This window comes from Leucopleurus acutus (assembly GCF_964270905.1).
Source record: "Leucopleurus acutus genome assembly, chromosome: 8".
Taxonomy (NCBI): Eukaryota; Metazoa; Chordata; class Mammalia; order Artiodactyla; family Delphinidae; genus Leucopleurus; species Leucopleurus acutus.
The window spans coordinates 26559333-26579107 of NC_139151.1; the positions used below are offsets into that span (position 1 = coordinate 26559333).

The following is a 19775-nucleotide window of genomic DNA, read 5'->3' on the forward strand; positions in this document are numbered from 1 at the left end:
TGCACAGAGAGAAGGGCACAAGATAATGACAAGAATGACATCAGAAAAAATTGTCACCATAAACCAGATTTTCCTCAATCCTGAGTTCCTTTTGATTCCTAAGGTAAACACTGCCTGTCTCCTACTTATCACTTTTGCTTCTCACTATTCTTCCCACCCCACACTGCCCCAAAAGCTAGTCCATTCCCTAGAAGCTTGAGTTAAAGAAAGGCTAACATAAAGATGAACAGTCAGGGCCCTCTTTTCTCATTTTAGATTGAGGGAAGAAGACTGCATATGCAGAGTTTACACAGCAATCAAAATTTACCACAAAGTCAATCTGACACATTGTAGCAGAACATTAAGCATAAATGGAAAACTATGCAAATAAATGAGTATAATTTATGCCATAAAAAGATGGATTTTGGACACTAGAACTATAGATTTTAGAACTATAATGGACCCTAGGGATTACTCATTTTACACCCCCTTCCGAAGCATAATTTGCTCTTTTATCCACTATATACATACCTCTGTGTACATACCTCTAGGGTACAATGTATTAATTTATTCACACTCCTCCTTCCCCCCAAAAAACTGTTAGTTCCTCCTATGTACCAAGCATTTACAAAGACACAATAATGTAAGAGTAAATAAGATAAATAACCAAATAAGAAAATAAACAAGATAATATAAGCTCATGATAAGTACTATGAAGAGAGATAATAGAGACTAATGTAGCAGAAAATCACTGTGTTTGGAGATTGAGGTAGGGGATCGAAGATTACTTTAGGTGGGTATCATACCTTCCTGAGGATATGACATTTAAACAAAAACTTAACTCTATAAAAGAATAATCCATGCAAACATCTGGGAACAGAGCATTCCAGGTATATGAAATAGTATGTGCAAAAGCCTTGAGGCTAAGCAAGCTTTGGTATAGTTGAGAAACCAACAGAAGGCTGGAGTGGCTGGAGTGGAGTGAAAAGTGGGAAGTGGAAGAGGATGAAATCAGAGAGGTAAGCAGAGGCCAGATCACAGGAATAGCTCAGCTTTTATTCTATTACAGTAAGTTATTATATGGTTTTAAACAGGGATTTCAAAGCATGATCCCTGGACCAGTAGAATCAGCAGTATCTGGGAACTCCTTAGAAATGCCAATTCTTGAGCCCCACCCAGACATACATGATCAGAAACTACAGGAGTAGAAGCCAGAAAACTAGATTGGAATCTCTATCTGAGAGACCATGGTGACAGTGGAGATGAAGAGATGAAGATTTATCATACCGCATGAATAAATTATTTAAGCACTTATTTTCCCAGCTTGAATGATCTCTATGAATAAATAAATGGACAAGTGAATGGATAAGTTAAGGAACAGAATAAATGTTTAAAGATAAAGTTGCTGAAGTACAGAGAGGCTATCTTACTTCCTAACAAGAGGCTCCATCGGCTACTCTCTCCCAATCCTCCATCTGTCTGATCCTTTGAACAGCTGCTCACTTCATTCAAGTCTAGGTCTTGGAGACTAAAAAAAGCCTCAGAGAGTTTCTATGGGCCACTGGTATAAAAATTCATTAAGGCGCAAGACTATACAATCCTGGAGCTCTGATAAATAATGCAGATCCAAAGGCAGAGTATCAAAACAGAGGAAAGGGAAGATGGGAAGGTTAGCGGTTGGAGGCTGAATTATGAAATTAAAAAGAAAAAGGCTAGCTCCTACTCTCTGTTACCCATTCTGATTCATCATCCAACCCTAGACACCTAAAAGCTGAATTATTTCAAGACAAGCTTTAGGCAAAGCCCAATTTCAGGGATTAGGAAAAGCACCTCTTTCCCACCCTCACCTCCCCAGAAACATGTAAAATAAACTTTCCAGCACTTGCTTGCAATTGCCTGAAATCCCTTTAACTGTAAGAAACACATTCCTTTTCACAGTTAGAGATAAAATTGTGTTTTCTTAAGAGGAACAACACATATGAGTGAATACATTTTAATCCAAGTGTTAGCGATCATAGATGCTCTCCTTTTTCAGTATTGAAAAAAGAAATTGAGAGCAGAAAGATGGACTCTGAAAAGGCAAAGAGGACACTGGACAGGGAAACCATGGCCCTGTTTATCTTCATCAGCATGAGCACAGAAAAAGACAGTGAGCAAAGGCACTTCAAATCCTCAGAAGGTAGCCAACACCCAAGCAAAAATATGCTACTAGGTCTTAGAACCAGTAGGACATTAAGACACCTCTTTATATGAAAGTCCTATACCCTGTCTGTTCTTTAAATAGTGTCTGCAATAAACAGAACTAGGGAAAGACCATTTAGGCAATGAACAAAGAAATACCACAGGCTATGTCTACAGAGATTGAGAGGAGAGTTGAGGCAGTTATTTAGATGAAAGAGAACTCCATCCTACTAATGGAAAAAACAATTTTCTGCTGATTATAGTAATACAGTTTAGTTATCTAGTTTGATCATATTTATAAGATTCCCACTCTGACTTGCCATGAAGACATAATTTAGTTCACAAATAAGACTATTTCATCAGTCATTATTTGATTTCAAAACGGAGAGGGCACTCATAATTCCAGAAATAATTTGCATTTCATTACTGGTATTGTCATTAAAATCTTAAAAATAATGATGATAATAAATATGGGTAAACAAGCATGTAGTGCTTACCACATACCAGGAATTGTTCTAAATACATTGACTAGTTTAATCCAAACACCATACTTGAAAGCAGCAAATCCAATGAGAGTGATTAAGTTTTATTTTAGAGTACGTAGGAAGAGATTAACTTGACATTATTTATCTCCCTTAAAATAAACCATTTAAAACTACAAATACCCTCAAATTAAAAACCATCTCATGAGTTTAAATAATATGTTTTTTCTAGTACTGTACTCTTGAGGATTGATATGACCAAGTTTCAGGGCAATTCCCTTTGAAATGACAGTTAACATAGTCATCAAGCACTTAAAGTATATGGCATTCTACTTGGTACTAAGATTATTTTTCCACTAAGTTTTCCTCCCTTTTGTTTTATAAAAAAAAAAAAAAAATTCACACTATATCCTAATAGCCAAAAATATGTTCTTGATCTCCATGGTAATGACTATTACCCATAAATGTTAAATGATTCCCCATAGCATTTCAAGAGGTACCAGGGTTTGAAACTTGACTCCTCATAAGTTCTTAAACTTCTACAAAGATAAATAGCTGTAGTATATTGTACATTTAATTTAAATAGCTAGACTGCATCTGAAAGTGAATTTAGGCTTCTGTATTCGCCAACTGCTTTCTGCCATACCCAATCAAGGATATACTTTACACTTATTTGGAGCTTCCTGTTTACAAAATACTTCCATTAAAATTACCTCATTTAATAATGACATATAATCCTTGATTTAGTTGTTACCATCATCATCACCCTTTAAAAGAGATAAAGTTACTTTAAAGTTCTATGTCCTTGTGAGGCCTTGAATTCCTGTCTTTTGACCTCAAATCTTCTTACTTTACATCATACCACAACCATTTCAGGAAATGGGGAATAAATAAAGGAAATATGTAGCATGTGACTCTAACTAAACAAACACTTCTCACTGAACTGTGTTAAGCTTGTAGTGAATTTGATTAAACTTTACTGAAGGATCCTAAAATCCCATTTAAAGCCTCTTGGTTGGTACTAATAAACCTTATGATATTACTAAGGCAAAATATGAGATTCAGTGGATGAGAATGAGAGGGTAAGAGCACAAGAAGGAAGAAAAAGGAAAGCACTAGCAAAAGGGATTTTACTTAAAAGGATTCAACACAAATAAACTAAAGGAAATCACTCCATGGGGCTCCTATGAGCTCTCACTTCACACTGAGATCATAATCATTATGCAATAAGGTTGACTTGGTTGCCCACATGTTCAACAGCTATGTTTGAGTAACTCTTTTTTTTAAATTGGAGTATAGTTGATTTACAATGTTGTGTTAACTTTTGTTGTACAGCAAAGTGATTCAGTTATACATATCTACATTCTTTTTATATATATTCTTTTCCATTATGGTTTATCATAGGATATTGACTACAGTTCCCTGTGCTATACAGTAGGACCTTGCTGTTTATCCATTCTATATATAATAGCTTACATCTGTTAACCCCAACCTCCCACTCCACCCCTCCCCCAACCCTTTCCCCCCCCACTTGGCAACCACAGGTCTGTTCTCTATGTAGTAATTATCTTTAATTTGTCCCCAATAATAGCCAAAATCCATTTTTACTTACCCAGTAAATTGGTGCTCATAATACTGCAATGTCCTCTTGAGAGTTTGCTGTATCATCTGGGGCTACAGAATAATAATAATAATACATTATCAGCAAATCAGTGTCATTCCCATTCTGAGTATCATAAGCAGATATGTAGCATCTGATTCATCTCATAAGAGTTTTCGTTTTACAATATAAACCCATCATGAATTCTGCCATGTATTTTCCCCACAAGAACTAATAATATGAGGCACTCAGCAATTACCCAGAATTTCCCAATTTCAAATATGATAGCATTTCCTAGCCATATTTTCCCCAATGCTTTTGTACTAGCTATTAAGTTCAACAAAATACTCATTGGCTGCCTACAATAAACCTAGACATTGCGGGCAGTGGAGAGGGGTGTACTAAACAAGATGAGTAATGCCCAGGTCAAGCCTGACTTCCTCAAGAGATTTCAAGCAAGGGTTCTAGAGTGCCCCAGAGGGGCCACAGTGTTTGGGGCAAGAAATGGGATCTGCAGAAAATACCTAAGCAGCTCATGACTGAATTTTATAATCCTCTCCTCCCCATGACAGCTAAAGACAGAGTTTCTTAATCCCAGAGCAAGAATTATTCTAGACTTATTTATGCAACAGAGCCTCATCTTGGAGTCTCAGACCTAGGGAGGCATGAAAGTGACTCAAAGATCTTAAAACACAGATTTTATTAACAAATTATAATAAAAACCAAATTCTCAGTGGCAAGGGTGTGATTTTTTTTTTTTTTTTTTTTGAGGTACATAGGCCTCTCACTGTTGTGGCCTCTCCCGTTGTGGAGCACAGGCTCTGCATGCGCAGGCTCAGCGGCCATGGCTCACGGGCCCAGCCGCTCCGCGGCATGTGGGATCTTCCCGGACCGGGGCACGAACCCGTGTCTCCTGCATCAGCAGGCGGACTCTCAACCACTGCGCCACCAAGGAAGCCCTGAATTTTTTAAATAATAAAAACTTCTAATCAAGCAAGAAAAAAAAAGCTTATCAAAACATTGATCTATTATAGCCATGGATGAATTTTGGGGGGTTATAATGACTCTGACACAGACCCTTCAAGATGTGAGAGCAGCATGGTAGTTTGGTAATCTTGTGGGCTGTCACTAATTAACCACACAAACATATATAAATCTAAAAAGGTAATCTGCAGAAAGCATCTAGCACAATGCTGCTGCCTAAGAAGCAGTTAATAAATATCAGTTTATTTCCCATCCCTAATCCTTCAAAGAGATTGTCTTAAAGATATGTAATTTAAAGGAGACTACAGAGATTGTTGTCAGGGTTCACTTGAACCTCTTCCATGTTTACCTCTCTATGAAAAATGTCCAGGATAGATGTAAAAATCTCCCTACCTAATACTTTCAACATCCTCCTTGGTTGGAAATGGCTATTTTAAAGCTTGAGGAAACTGAGCTTCAATTAAATCAAGGGCATCCACTGAGAACTATTCTACACTACCATTTAGGAGAACATCTTCACTGAGCAAATCTAAGAGCTCAGATATATTCTTCACTTTAGCCAAGCCATTTCAGAAATTAATTTTAGGAGAAATCAGCCTCCAGTGTTCAAAGAAAGAGATACAGGGCAACTTCTTTCAACAGCTGTTTTTCCTTTATACTAGGTTAAAAAGAGGAACATGAGGCCTCAAACTGGTATAGATGTTTCTGCTCATAAGAATAGAATCAAAGTAGAATAGCATGCCTAGGAAAGGAAAATCATTCCTGACCCAAGAAGCAATGAGTCTGTTGAAAAATCTGAAGAGGGTGAAGCAGACACAGCAAACCTAGCACACATAAAAAGTGTGCTTTAAAAATCCAACCCATGGCCAACCTAAATCAAGTCATTATCAGTCACTGGCTCAGTACCCCTGGGATCTGAGCCTTCTGAACTGCTTTGGCAGTTTCTGAGCCAAGATAACTTTCTCTTTGGCAACATGCCCTAAAAGCAGTGAAAATCCACAGAGGAATTATCCTTCCAATAACCTCTGGTGACAAAATATGGAACAGAAAACAGGAACTAGAGTGCACAGGGTCAGTTAAGACCAGAATGACCTCCTCTGTACCAAAGGACATTTTATTTTCCTGTACCAGGAATTTCTCAGTCATTAAAAAAAGCAAATGTTTGTGAAAGGAGTTAAGCCATTTAAAGAACTGACTTTTTTCTTTTCTGAAGCAATTACTTTTACTCCCCAGCGGGAATTATATTTATAGTTTCCAAATACATTAAATGGAAAATGTTCTCTGGGCACATTCAACAAAGCTTCAACTTCATAAAGATTTATATACTTCCTACTGCTTGCCAAATCCAGTGGGCACATTCTGGTGGTCCGAACTGTAAGCATAGAGGCTGACTGCAGAGTATCTCCTGATCTTCAGAAAGCCAAGGCTGACTTCAATACAGACCTGACTCCTCACCATGGACTATTACCAGGGATTCACTCCAATCTTCTTCAAAGTTTGCCTGATTCTGAGACATCTTCACATAATCTGAGCCTCTCTGACATGAATAAAAAGCACAAAGTGAAGACCTGCACATGGGCCAAAGTCTTCTGAAGGGGTGACTTCTGCCTTGAGGGTTGTAGGGTCCATTTACTAAATGTCAATGTACGCCAGTGATGCAAGTCAGTGTAGATTAGTGGGAAAAGCAAGGGCTCTGAAGATCTGCAGATCTTCTCTCCTTTTCTTTAAGAATGAAACTCCATACCAGTTCCATCCAACCTTCAACAGACCAAAATCCCATCCCTCTTATCTGTATCTATCCTTTCTTTAAGAAGGAGTTTGGAAAGATGATTTAGAAAAGAGGATTTAAGATCAAACTGAGTTCAAAATCCAACTCTTACTCACGAACTAGAAGACCTTGGGCAGTTTACTTAAGCTATCTGAAATGATTCCTTATGTGTACATCATTTTTATGGGAATTAATTGAAATAATTAAACCGAAGTCACTAGTACATAGTAGGTGCATAATAAATGATAGTTATGACTATGTTCACTGGGTTCCTACCCTCAAGAGTCTCAAAATCTAGTGGAGTACAAAGTTTATGTTAGAACACCCACCCCACAAGTGTAATGTTTCAAGATCCTCATCAGCTAAAAAAATCAATAGACTTACCACTAATACTAATAGTGAGAAGATGGTGCCTATTCCAGCTGAGGGGAAAATAGGAAAATGGTAGCTGAATTTATAAATATTTCCAATGAAACCTTCAGATCAGTCCAGAGAGATGGTGACAAAAGCAGAAATCTCAGAAGATTGAGAATAGACCTAAATCCAGGCCTATAAGTGGGAAGGACATTGATGCACCATAGCTAAGATGAATACCTCAAGCATTATACTTTATAACTAATTAGAAACAACCCGTGAACCTCCTTCTTATGACATAAAGAATGTGCAACAGGCGAGCTGGATGATGTAATATGTTTATAGCCATATGCTACAGGATCTGAAGGACAAGGGTTGGGAAGGAGACAAAATCCACTGTCCCTATCATACAAAAGAAAATCAAAGAAGTCTGTAATTTTTTCTCTCCTTCCCCCAAACTAAGATAGAGATAGTAGCTTACTACTGTCTCTACTCAACACAAAGAAGCAATGGACAGGAAGACAGCTGGAAAGAGAAAGCAGCCATCTGTGTCCTGCACATGTATTGTCTAGGGCTCAAAGAGGAAGTACCCAAAGCTTCCATCATGTGGCAACAAGAAGCCGTCTTCATCTCTAGTCTCATTAACAGCTTCACTCTACTTAGCAGTGACTGACCCCCACAGACTAAATGTTATGCTCATGAAAAGTCATGGGATCCAAACAGCCAGCCATGAAATAATCCAAAAAGAGCCAGAGAAATGATCCCTGAGTAGTGGGAGGAAGCAGCTCTCAGCAACTGGCCCTTCAAGCTCAGACAGCCCTGCAGAGGCTCCCACACAGTCTCTGCTCTAGATATCTGCACCAGATGGTATGGGGATCAGGCAGGAGTCAGGGAGTCAAGATGTGTGTGTGTGTGTGTGTGTGTGTGTGTGTGTGTGTGTGTGTGTGTGTGTATCACATGAAATGCAGTTGTCATCGTACAAAGTACACATACATCTCAATTCTACAGAGATGAAGTTGTGGCTCAGACTGATTAAGTAAGTAGCCCAAGATCATATAGCTCGTAAGTGAATCAGTCACTGCAAGCCAGGACTGGCTTCAAAGTGTGCAATATTTCTACTAGATGCTTTGAGGGTCCCTCTCACCTTTACTATTCTGTGATCCTATATATTTTTAAAATATATACAGCCTTCATCATGCCAAAAACAAACAAAACTCCACAGATAATTTTAAAATAAACTTCTCATTTCTGCTTTGTAACACAAAACCACAAGCTACAGAATTAATGGAAACAATAGGTCTGCCTTTAAAGAAACATCCATAAATAGCCATGTCATTTTATTTATTTAAGTATGAAAAAAATATATTTCAGTGTCAGAAACTAAATGATATGGATATATAATTAATTACTATTGCTCTAGGCCAGTGATTTTCAACTCTGCCTACAATTAAAATCCCCTGGGGAGCTTTTAAAAAATACCAATGCCTGAGTGCCACCCTCAAACTTTCCAATACAACTGGCAGACCCATTTGCTTCTAATGTTAGTCAGGGTTGAAAACCTTTCATGTAAGATATAAACATGATGATCAAGACCAATACTCTATAAAAGTTACCTGAATAAGTCAGCATTAATGAGAGTAGTTTCTTTACTCAAATATCAAAAGAAGAAAGCTTCTGAAAGATGTTCACACATAACTGCTAAATCAACACAGTTCCACTAATAGCTCATAGTTAAATATGATTTGTTAGGTAAACAGAGAACTATATTGCTTGAAGCATTTCCAAGTAATTCACTCCCATGCACTTACGTCAGTATTCAATTTTGTACTAACACATACATAACAATGCAACAATTAATACGATTGTTGCATTTAATCTATGCAAGGCACTGCTTTAAGCCCATTACATACATTAACTCCTTTGATCTTCACATTAACATTATGAGATAGGTTATTATTTTACAGATTAGAAAACTGAGACACAGAAAGTTTAAGTTGTCCTAAGTCAAACAGGTAAAAAGAGACAAAGCCAGGGTTGAAACTCAGGTAGTCTGTTCCAGAATCCAAGCACTTAATCTCCAACCTGTACTGCACATAATTTTTAACACCCTGTATTTGGTTCAGCACTTTACATTTCATGTTTTTAATGCATATTATCCCAATTGATCTTTGCACCAATCCAATGACATAGTTAGATTGATATTATCACCATTTGACTAAAAAAGAATCAAAGTTAGAGAGATTAGAAGCCCTCCTTTACAAAAAGAGCATTTTTCCCCCTAGGAAACTTCCATAATAAGAAAGCATATTTTTAACATCAACATAAAAATGAAGAATCACATGGTTTCAAATTAATTGTTTGCTTCTTGACAACACACTTAATGTTCTTTAAACATATGTACACAAACAAGACCATAAGCAAAAATCATGAATATCTTGTCTTAGATACACTTTCACTTTCCCATCCTTAGCTTTCCCTCACCCTCTTCCCTACCCTCTGAGTGTCCAGTTTAGTTACACTGCATTCTGATAGGACAAATCCCCACCACCATCATCTAAACTCCCAGAATAGGTCTCCAAAAATCATCATTGCATATTCTCTTTCCTTCCTTCATCAAAATTTGAAATCCTCTTAGTACCCTGACCCCAGATGGTACTCAGGAGGAATCCTACTTAAAAAACTTGATCCTCAATCCTTACTAAGGTAAATGATGGTATAAATGGGCTTTCCTACTTCATATAAGATGGTCTGAACCACTAAAGGTGGAATTTTGGTAAATAGGAGGGTCAGTGAGAGATAAATTAGGGAGCAAGGAACCTTTTCATCATCCTCCAAATCACAATCCAAAGATCTCTACTTTCTTCATAACATAAGAGCATTTTGCTTATAAGGATATGATATGCCAAATTTCTTCACTTAAAGTGATCAAAATTATAATGTTAGATATCCTATCTTTATGGGTAGGCCTGTAGACACCAATGGATCAAATTATATGATTGGTATTTTTAACAAAACTAGTCAAAATAATAAGTCACGTCAAATAACCAGCATAGGTACTTCTGAAAGACGTGTAATTGTAGTAATTGTCAGTCTTGCTAAAGATCCAGGCATAATATGAATTTTCCCAGCCTTTGACTAAACTTACTATATATAAGCCAAAAAGGAAAAAACACCGCAAATTAAATATAGAACTTTGAGTCAGGACCTCTGTATTTCAAGCCCAGCTGTGCTACTGACCTTTTTATAAAATTAGCCAAAATCTCTTCACCTGGGAGTAAAATACCTTGGGGAAAAAAATGCCTCCATTTTCCCATCTAAAAAACACATATAAGAAGTTCATAGTTCTCAGGGTCATTTGAAGTAAAGCATTGCAAAGTTAGCACTTGTAAACAGAGGGTCAGAATGTACCAGAGATTAAGCCACCTTTCAGGAAACTTGGAATATCATCTGTGAACTACACCAGTAATTTCCTAAACAAAATTGGTAGTCCAGATAATTAACTACAAAAAGCAAAAATGGGGCTCCCCTGGTGGCGCAGTGGTTGGGAATCTGCTTGCCAATGCAGGGGACACGGGTTCGAGCCCTGGTCTGGGAGGATCCCACATGCCGCGGAGCAACTAAGACCGTAAGCCACAACTGCTGAGCCTGCGCATCTGGAGCCTGTGCTCCACAACGGGAGAGACCGCGACAGTGAGAAGCCCTCGCACCACGATGAAGAGTGGCCCTCGCTTGCCACAACTAGAGAAAGCCCTCGCACAGAAACAAAGACCCAACACAGCCAAAAATAAATAAATAAATTAAAAAGAGTATTACACCTTTAAAAAAAAAGCAAAAATGATAAGTATGTTAAAAGAAAAAAATAAAAGTTGGAGATACATTATAATATATAGTTCTATACATACTGGTTGAAAATCTGCATGATTTCGTCCAATCTCCACTTTTATTCTCCTTGTGAACATAGGTACATATCTGAGTGACCTCATGAAAGCTTAGGGTGAAGGCTGATATTATGCTAATTGACCCACAATGGGATTCAAACTGATAACCTTGGCCTTATTAGAAGTTCTAGAGTTGGAAAGATGGTGGAGGAAGAGCCAAGAAAAAAGATCCCTTTGGTTCCAAAAACTCTCCTGAAAAAGAGGAAGGCTTATCAAGCCCTGAAAGCCACCTAGGCAAAGCAGGTGCTTTTGCAAAGGAAGGAGCAGAGGAAAGGAAAAGAGATCAAGTTTAAGCGACTAGAATGGTTCCTACATGATTCCTGGTGGCAACTACGTGACAGGGTGCAACTCAGACGACTAGAAGTGAAACCTCACGGCTTGGAAGTGCCAGATAAACATTCCTTGGCCTTTGTTTTATGCATCAAAAGGATTAATGGGGGGCTTCCCTGGTGGCGCAGTGGTTGAGAGTCCGCCTGCCAATGCAGGGGACACCGGTTCGTGCCCCGGTCCGGGGAGATCCCACATGCCGCAGAGAGGCTGGGCCCGTGGGCCATGGCCGCTGAGCCTGCGTGTCCAGAGCCTGTGCTCCGCAACGGGAGCGGCCCCAACAGTGAGAGGCCCACGTACCGCAAAAAAACAAACAAAAAAAAGGATTAATGGGGTGAGTTTACCGGTGCAGAGGACCATTGCAAGACTTAGCCTGAATAAGATTTTCAATGGTGTCTTTATGCAAGTAACTCCTCAAACCATAAAAACGCTTCATATAGTGGAACCTTATGTGACCTGGGGATTTCCAAATTTGAAGTCAGTTCGGGAACTCATCTTGAAACGTGGACAAGCCAAGGTCAAGAATAAAATCATCCCTTTGACAGACAACACAGTGATTGAGGAGCACCTGGGGAAGTTTTGTGTCATTTGCTTGGAGGACCTCATTCACGAAATTGCCTTCCCAGGGAAGAATTTTCAGGTGATCTCAGGGTTCTTGCGCCCTTCCCAACTCTGAGTGGCCCGTCACGCTACCAAGAATAGAGTGGGCTTCCTCAAGGAAGTGGGCTCACCTGGCTATCGAGGTGAACGCATCAATCAGCTCATCCGGCAGCTGAACTAAACCCAGCATATCGGAAAGCACAGTGCATTGGAAGCATGTGTTTTTGTTTTATGGAATTGTTGCCCACTATCTTCAAGCAAGATTATTTTCTGCTGTATCTTCAGAAACTGGAGGGGAAGGGTCAGGGAAAAGATGGTGATGTTCAAGGCAGGCACTTTTTATCCCACTTTAGTTCCAAGAAAAAGTTCCTGTGTGTTTTCTGCAAAGACCGCCGTCCACCTCTGAAACCAGCAAAGGACTTGGGCCATGGAGGAGGGAGTCCTGTTTTATCACACCTATCCTGGGATTTAATGTTGGTGAACGAATGAACACCCACACAAGAATACAAGACAGCAGTGGACCAGGCCCAGGGGCATATTGAACCTGGGGTATCCAAGGGCCTTGCTTTGGAAAGAACTTGAAATACAATTAGAAAGAAGCGCACAAAAGCAATGCTCGGTTGTCTGCTGTGGAAAAAAAAAAAGTAAGTTCTAATTAGCAGAGCACAGTGTTCATTACCATTTAATTATTGATTTTAAACTGAATATATTTAACATATACTCAATGTGATAATTAAGTCTTTCTATACAAAATATCTTTGCTTTCCAAATATCTTCCCCTTTGTTATTTTTTAATGCCCTTCCAAAAGAGCAATTGAATTTCAGTTTGACAAGACCTAACACCATCAATACTGATTTAATCTGAAAACATATATTCTTTGAACTGAAACAGATTCAAAGGGCTATTTATTAGTTCTTCTCCACCTCAGGCAAGAGCACATTTAAGTAATCCAAGAATTTCTGTTTTCAACAAACACCAGAAAATAATACCACCACCTTCAGTTTGTATAACACTTCACAGTTTACGAATCACTTTCTTTTCCTCTCATTATATATTCACAACAACCTTGTAAGTCTCAGATATAATTATCCACATTTTACAGATGAAAATGCTGAGATTCAGAGAGGTTAAGGTGTTTTGCCTCAGCTACATGCTGGAAAGAGATGTCAACTAGACAAGAACTTAGGTCTCCTATGCTATTTCTTCCACAAGCTGCTGCCTCCATTGGTAATTTATCTCACTTTGGTGACCATTAGTAAGTTATTCCATGTACCTAACTGAAATCCCTTATTTCCCTTTATTTTTTTCTGTAATAGATATGAAAACAATGTTGAAAATTTTTTCCCCAAATTTATAAATGTTGTTATTTAAATAGTTCTGGTAGGATCATTAACTTCTTAATAGGGAAACTTCAGGAGAAACATACTTTCCTGGTCACCATCTTAGCCAACTTGGCTGTCTGAATAAAAATCCTGACTATGAGACAAGATGATACCACTTCTAGACATCTCAGGAAAATTGATATTGCTTTATTGCAGACCTTTGGAGAAACATGACTTCAGTCCTAAACCCTTAAACCAAACAGGACCTCACAGATGGCACAAGGCTGACTCAGTCTACAAAGTGAAATAAAAGTAAGCTTTCTGGATTCAACGCTATAATAGAAGTTGAGTGCTAAGTGTCAAACAATTGGTCCAACAAGTTACATGCCCCAACTCATTTAATCCTCACAAAAATCCTGTAGGAGAGGAAAAAGTCTTACCCCAATTTTATAAATGTGAAAATTGAACCCAGAGAAGTTAAAAAAACTTGCCCGAAGTCACTTAGGTAGTAAGTATCTAAGTCTATTAAGTGTCTGATCTATATCTGACTGCCTCCAAAAGCCAAGCTTTTAATCTTCTCCTCTAAACTGAAATACAATGTTCTATATTTACCAAGGCAGAAAAGGTTATAGTTGAAAGGGATAATTAAGTCTTAGCTAGACTGTATAATTCTGGATACAGCATTTATTTTTCTGAACCTCTATTACCTATATTATAAATTAGGGGAATTCCTAGCATAACTGTTTCTCAGGGTTGGTGTAAGCATCAAATGAAATAAAACTATGAAGTAGTATACAAATATGTGTTATATGAAAAATATGTTGATGAGGAGCTAGTCAAAAAATTATTAAATTGAACTAAACTGACTATGTCTAACACCTAGGACTGTTGCTAGGCATGCCTCATAGCCCAAAGATGCCAATTATATGCTGCCAAGCTAATTAGTGCCATTTCAAGTCAGGTTTAGCAATGACCTTCATGTCAGGAAATAACTTCTAGCCTTTTAAAATATCTTTGCAGCCTCCACTTGAGCATTTCCAAAGAATTCCCTATTGTTTCCAGTACCTAGAAGTTACAATGAGGTGTTTCCCAACAAGAGCCTAGAAATGAGGGAAGTGATATTTCTCTTTGACAGTTAAGTTATAAAATTAACTCATAAAACAGGGAAATGTTTTGTTAACCCTAAATGCACCAGCTTAAACAATAGTTTGTAAATGAGTGACTGGTAATTACCTTCAAATACCAGCCATGGTATAGCTCCAAACAAAGTAGGCTACCGAGCAATAGAAAGTGGGTGAAATTAGAGAGGGCAACCCATAGGAAAGAGAAGGGGGAATAGTTTATGAAACATTACCTCTAATACTGTTCAAGGGCATACTGGTCCTCTATCACATTGAGATAAATTATTCTTAAGGTAAGGAAAATTCTTCAACCATCTTAACTAAAATGAGAGTCTCATGAATGAATATGGAGTATCAGGTCTCATTGTCAAGGCCTTCCCTACAACCAGATAGACCCTTAAACTGGATTAAAGAATTTGGCATGAAATTCATTTTGCTCTGGCTCTCCATGGATTAAAGCAAACTTTTGGTTATGACTTGGCTCCTCATGTAGCCTGAATAGGTAAAAAAAGTGCTGACCATGCAGACTTTGAGTACTAAGCTTCATTTCACAGTTATTGCTCACTTTGAAAAAGTAAACTGTCATTCAGACGCCAACCAAAGTGCCATGGGCATTTTGTTTATCCAGTCAGTGGCTAAGAGTCTGATTATTTCAGGACTCAGACAAGCCCAAGTCCTTGGAGTTTAAAAGTTTCAGACGCTGAAATATGCCGAAACCATCAAAATACTACCCAGGGATTGTCCTGTTCAGCTCTACTGCTTCAACCTCTCTTGGAAGATAAAACTCAACAAGGGTCTAAATATAATCAGATCTAGTGCTGACTATAATCTGATGATCCAAACAGATATGAAATCTGCTTACTAGGCAGATGTTTGGCAGATAATGACTGCCATGTCATCAATGTTTATGATGAACTACATTCCTAAGCTAGAGGTATAGAATAATCACACTTCTTTCTGCAAAAAACATGCAAGTCAAAGAATACTAATACTGCATGACATGAAAAGTCTTATTTTTTTCATTTAACTCTACCTGAGCACATTTTTTAACCTAGGTATCACTCCATTATATAATATCTATTATATTGCTTCCTCATTCCTTCTAGTAAATTATTTAATTACAGCATAATTATGTATGATCTGTGAAAAGAAATGTATACCCTTACGAACATAACTATTTCTATGATAATCATGACTTCCTTCATATTCGGAAATCATATGACTAGCAATGTCTTTGCTGTTCCCAGACTCTGCAGCATAAGTTAAGCTGTTGGCAGTGAGGATGGCTCACTCCGTTCATAGCTGCCTCACCCATGGGAGCCTGGAGCATACAAACATGACAGTGGACAGGCAAACTAGGTCAGCCTAGAGACAGAGCCCTGATGAAGAAAGAACACTTTGTCATTTCTAACACAGGTCTATATTATATGAACTCACAACACAGTCAGGAACTAAACAATTGGTGACAGGAGGTAAGGTTCAAGAAAACCAACAGGAAATTGCTATCAGCCACCACTTACAAGCCACAAAGTACGAAACATATGGAAAGCAAAATAGGAAATAGGGAATCTATGTGAACAACATTGTATATTGCTAAATTGCTTTATTGAACAATTCATGGACATGTTGAAAGACACATCATGGTGAAAAGAGCTTAGGACCTGAAACAGGAAAACCAGGCACTAAAATAGGTGATTACAAGCTTCTTGACTTTAGGCAAGTTACTGTTTCCCTCTGAGCTTTGGTTTTCCCATCCTTAAATTGGACCTCCTTACTTCATACATTTCCTGAGTGAATTAGGGTGACGAAATGAGTATTATAAAGCATGCTTTGTAAGCTCTAAATAGATATCACTTATTTCTTGTGGTTTTTCTGTATGGAAAGTATAGATTAGCACATCATTCTCTCATAGTCCTGAAGTGGGGAAAATCAAGAAGAAAAAAAATGATGTCACTAATGTTTCGTGTTTTTAGATGTTAAAAAATGCATCTGGTGAAAGCCCCTCGTTTTTCAAAATTCTCTTCAAATCTGCTCACACTAAAAACTAACTAATCAAAATAAGCCATTTATTACAAAATTGGTTATAATAATGTGAATTGATATAGAGGTCATTGCAGAAGACCTCCAGCAAAGAACATTAAACTTGCTCACATTAGAACCAAATTTTTATCTATGTAGTATTTCTTAGCCATTTGTTTGTCTTACCTACCTAACAGAAGATTAGGGGAAAAGGGGCAGAGAGTAAAATGATGTAAAAACAGTTGCCTACAGAAGAAGGGAAATGTTTCTGGCACAGTATTTTTTTTCTCAAATTCTTTCTAGAATACTACAAGAGTTTTAAGTATCTTGCTCTGGCATTCAGCTATACAAATATCAAATGTTGACCCACACAAATCATGTACACACATTCACACCAAACCACAGAGAGTTTTAATGATATGATGCTTAGGAACAAGGTAATAATTAGCTATCATTCACTATTTTTCAGTCTTAAAAAATCATTTTAATTTCCTTGCATGCATGAGGGCTCTTAATTGGAATTTCCAAGGCAAATTCAGTGCAGGGGCATCCATAATTGGCATAATACATATTAATCCATAAATTATTCATTTAAGTAACAAGTCTCTGTAATCTCTAGGCATTATAAAATATAAGAACAACATATGCCACATAATCAAAGGTTCTATATGTTATTATTTGTTTTTATCCACCAATATATCTACATCATTCAGACAGACCAAAAATATTAAATAATTTACTGTGTCTACAGAGATCTTCATATGACTGTGTAAGACGTGCCCAGACATACACATTTCCGTATAGTCGTCAATATATGTCACAGCATTGTGGAGCCAGACACCAAATTTGATTTTAGGAGCACCAAGAGAGCTATCCCCATCCTATCCATCCCCTCAAGGCTCCCTCCAAAACTTACTTTTCACTCCTGCAGAGGCGCTTAAAATGAAAAAAAAAAGGAAGTACTTTTCAATTAATAATTTAATGTAAGGTATGTAAAATGCACATAGTCCAATTTGTCTGGTGGGAGAGACTCATAGCAGATTTTTGTGGCAAGGGGTTTTGCTACAGGAATCAAGAGAGAAAGAGATAGAGATAGAGAAAGAGATAGAGATAGAGATAGATAGAGATAGATAGAGATAGAGATGGGGAGGGGGGGAGAGAGAGATTGAGAATAAAGACTACCAAAAGTAAATACTTTACAATTTTTCTCAAACTTAATTCATAATATATCAGAGTTTACACTAGTATAAAATGCCAAGGCAGAAACTGTGATATGCTTGACATTGATATGATTTTGCTTTTGTTTCTACTAGTTACTCTGGAAGAGCAAAATAATAAACTTTGTTACTTTAGGTTTTTAAGATGTTTCTAGACAGTCATATCTTGATTTGACTTATAGATCACATAAAGTGGCTGAATACGTTATCTAATGGCTAAAAATTGTTGTTCTGATCTTAATTTTAGATTCACATTTTATAGTTTTATAACTGTAACATTTTAATTGACCTGTATTTGAAAGTGTATTCTTTGAAAAATGAAAGTGTATTCTTTGAAAACTTATGTCTCTTGGGGTAACTTGTAGTAAAATGCTTTTTCCAACTACATATCCAACGGAATTGTTCATTTCATTATAGTCATCATTAATGCCATTGATTAATATATCCCATTGCTATAATCAAAATAACTGGGTATCTATGTTAACTATGTATTTGAGACTGAGATATTTCTCAGTAGTCAAGAATGCTAAGTTAATGGTGGAAAATTATATTTACAACTTAAAGTAGTATTTTATTTCCTCCATCCTCCCCCACTCCCATCCCAAGAATGCAGCTGAATAAGGAGACAACTGCCTAAGTGCTTAAAGAACCAGCAGGCAGCACACACCACAATTCTCACAGCTAGCCCCTTGCAAGCTGTGGAAGAAGCTCACCCATTCTCTTTCAGCAGGAAAGTTAGGTTTGTACTTTGCAAGCACACTTTTGGAGAAAGAACAATTCAGAGCAAAAGGAAAGATTGGTTTTCTTTGAAATGTGTTTATAATGGCAATGAGTTAACATAAGAGGGGGGGAAAAAAGGGAGGCTTTATAGCTTGCAAATGATGTCATGTCTACAAAGTGTTTATTGATCTTTATATCAGGAGGAAACAATAAATCGTTCTTCACCAGCAACCACACTAGAAACTTCCTCATATCTGCCTGAAGTTTCAAATGGAATTACAGTAATATGTAGCTAAAATTTATTCTTTCCCTCAGTCTGTTCCATTACAACATAATCATCTCATCATTATCACTGCTTAAAATAAATGCCTTTGGAGGCAGATTCTTTGTTAAGGAGGCAAAAGACATTTTCATTACTGTGGCAATTTTTTTAAAAAGACACAATGAGAGTAAGTATACCTACTCCAGATTTCTACTGAATTAAATTTTTAAATTCAGAATCAGACAGAGTCATTTCTTTTCTGACCTATATAATCAATAATAGATAGATAGATCGATAGATAAACATATAGATTTCAAACATGCTATTAAAGTAAACTCAGGTTTATATCTAAATATATGATAAAAATACAATTTGTAAGGGTCTCTGCATTCTTTCCTTTCTGAAAACAAATAAATTCCTTAAGTTAGAAACCAAATATTTGTAACACAATATTCAAAAATCAAATTATCTCCCATACGCAAATTAAACCAATCACACAAGGAAAAAATGAAATTGGAAGACAGGCTCAGAGAAACACTGCACTGAGAATTTGGTCAACAGGCTTTAAAAGAGATATATTTTTCTTTTGTGGAGATCTACAGAAGAAAGATAAAATCTTTCTTAAATTTTATCCCTGAAATGTTTGCAACAGAATCACAAGAAAAACTGGTAAGGGGGGAGAGGGGGGCAGTGGGGAGCACAGATTATAAGTATTTTCTATAATTGAGACATCTCAAATTCCTGGCACAGAAGAGGCCAACAACAAATATCTGTTTAATAAACTGTTAGTTTTAAAATATATATATATTTAGATCATGTAGAAAAAATGTATTCTTACTTGCTAATATATAATGTAAATTGACTAGTGTAGCATATTACAAGAGTATTTAAGGAAAATCC

The 19775-nt window shown here is 37.3% G+C and overlaps 1 pseudogene across 1 annotated transcript; it reads left to right on the top strand.

Moving 5' to 3' along the window:
• Positions 1–11421: 11421 nt before the first annotated feature.
• Positions 11422–12525, top strand: LOC309965320 (large ribosomal subunit protein uL30-like; annotated as a pseudogene). The gene is made up of 2 exons: positions 11422–11735; positions 11938–12525. The product of its transcript is annotated as a large ribosomal subunit protein uL30-like (transcript).
• The last annotated feature ends 7250 nt before the right edge of the window (positions 12526–19775 follow it).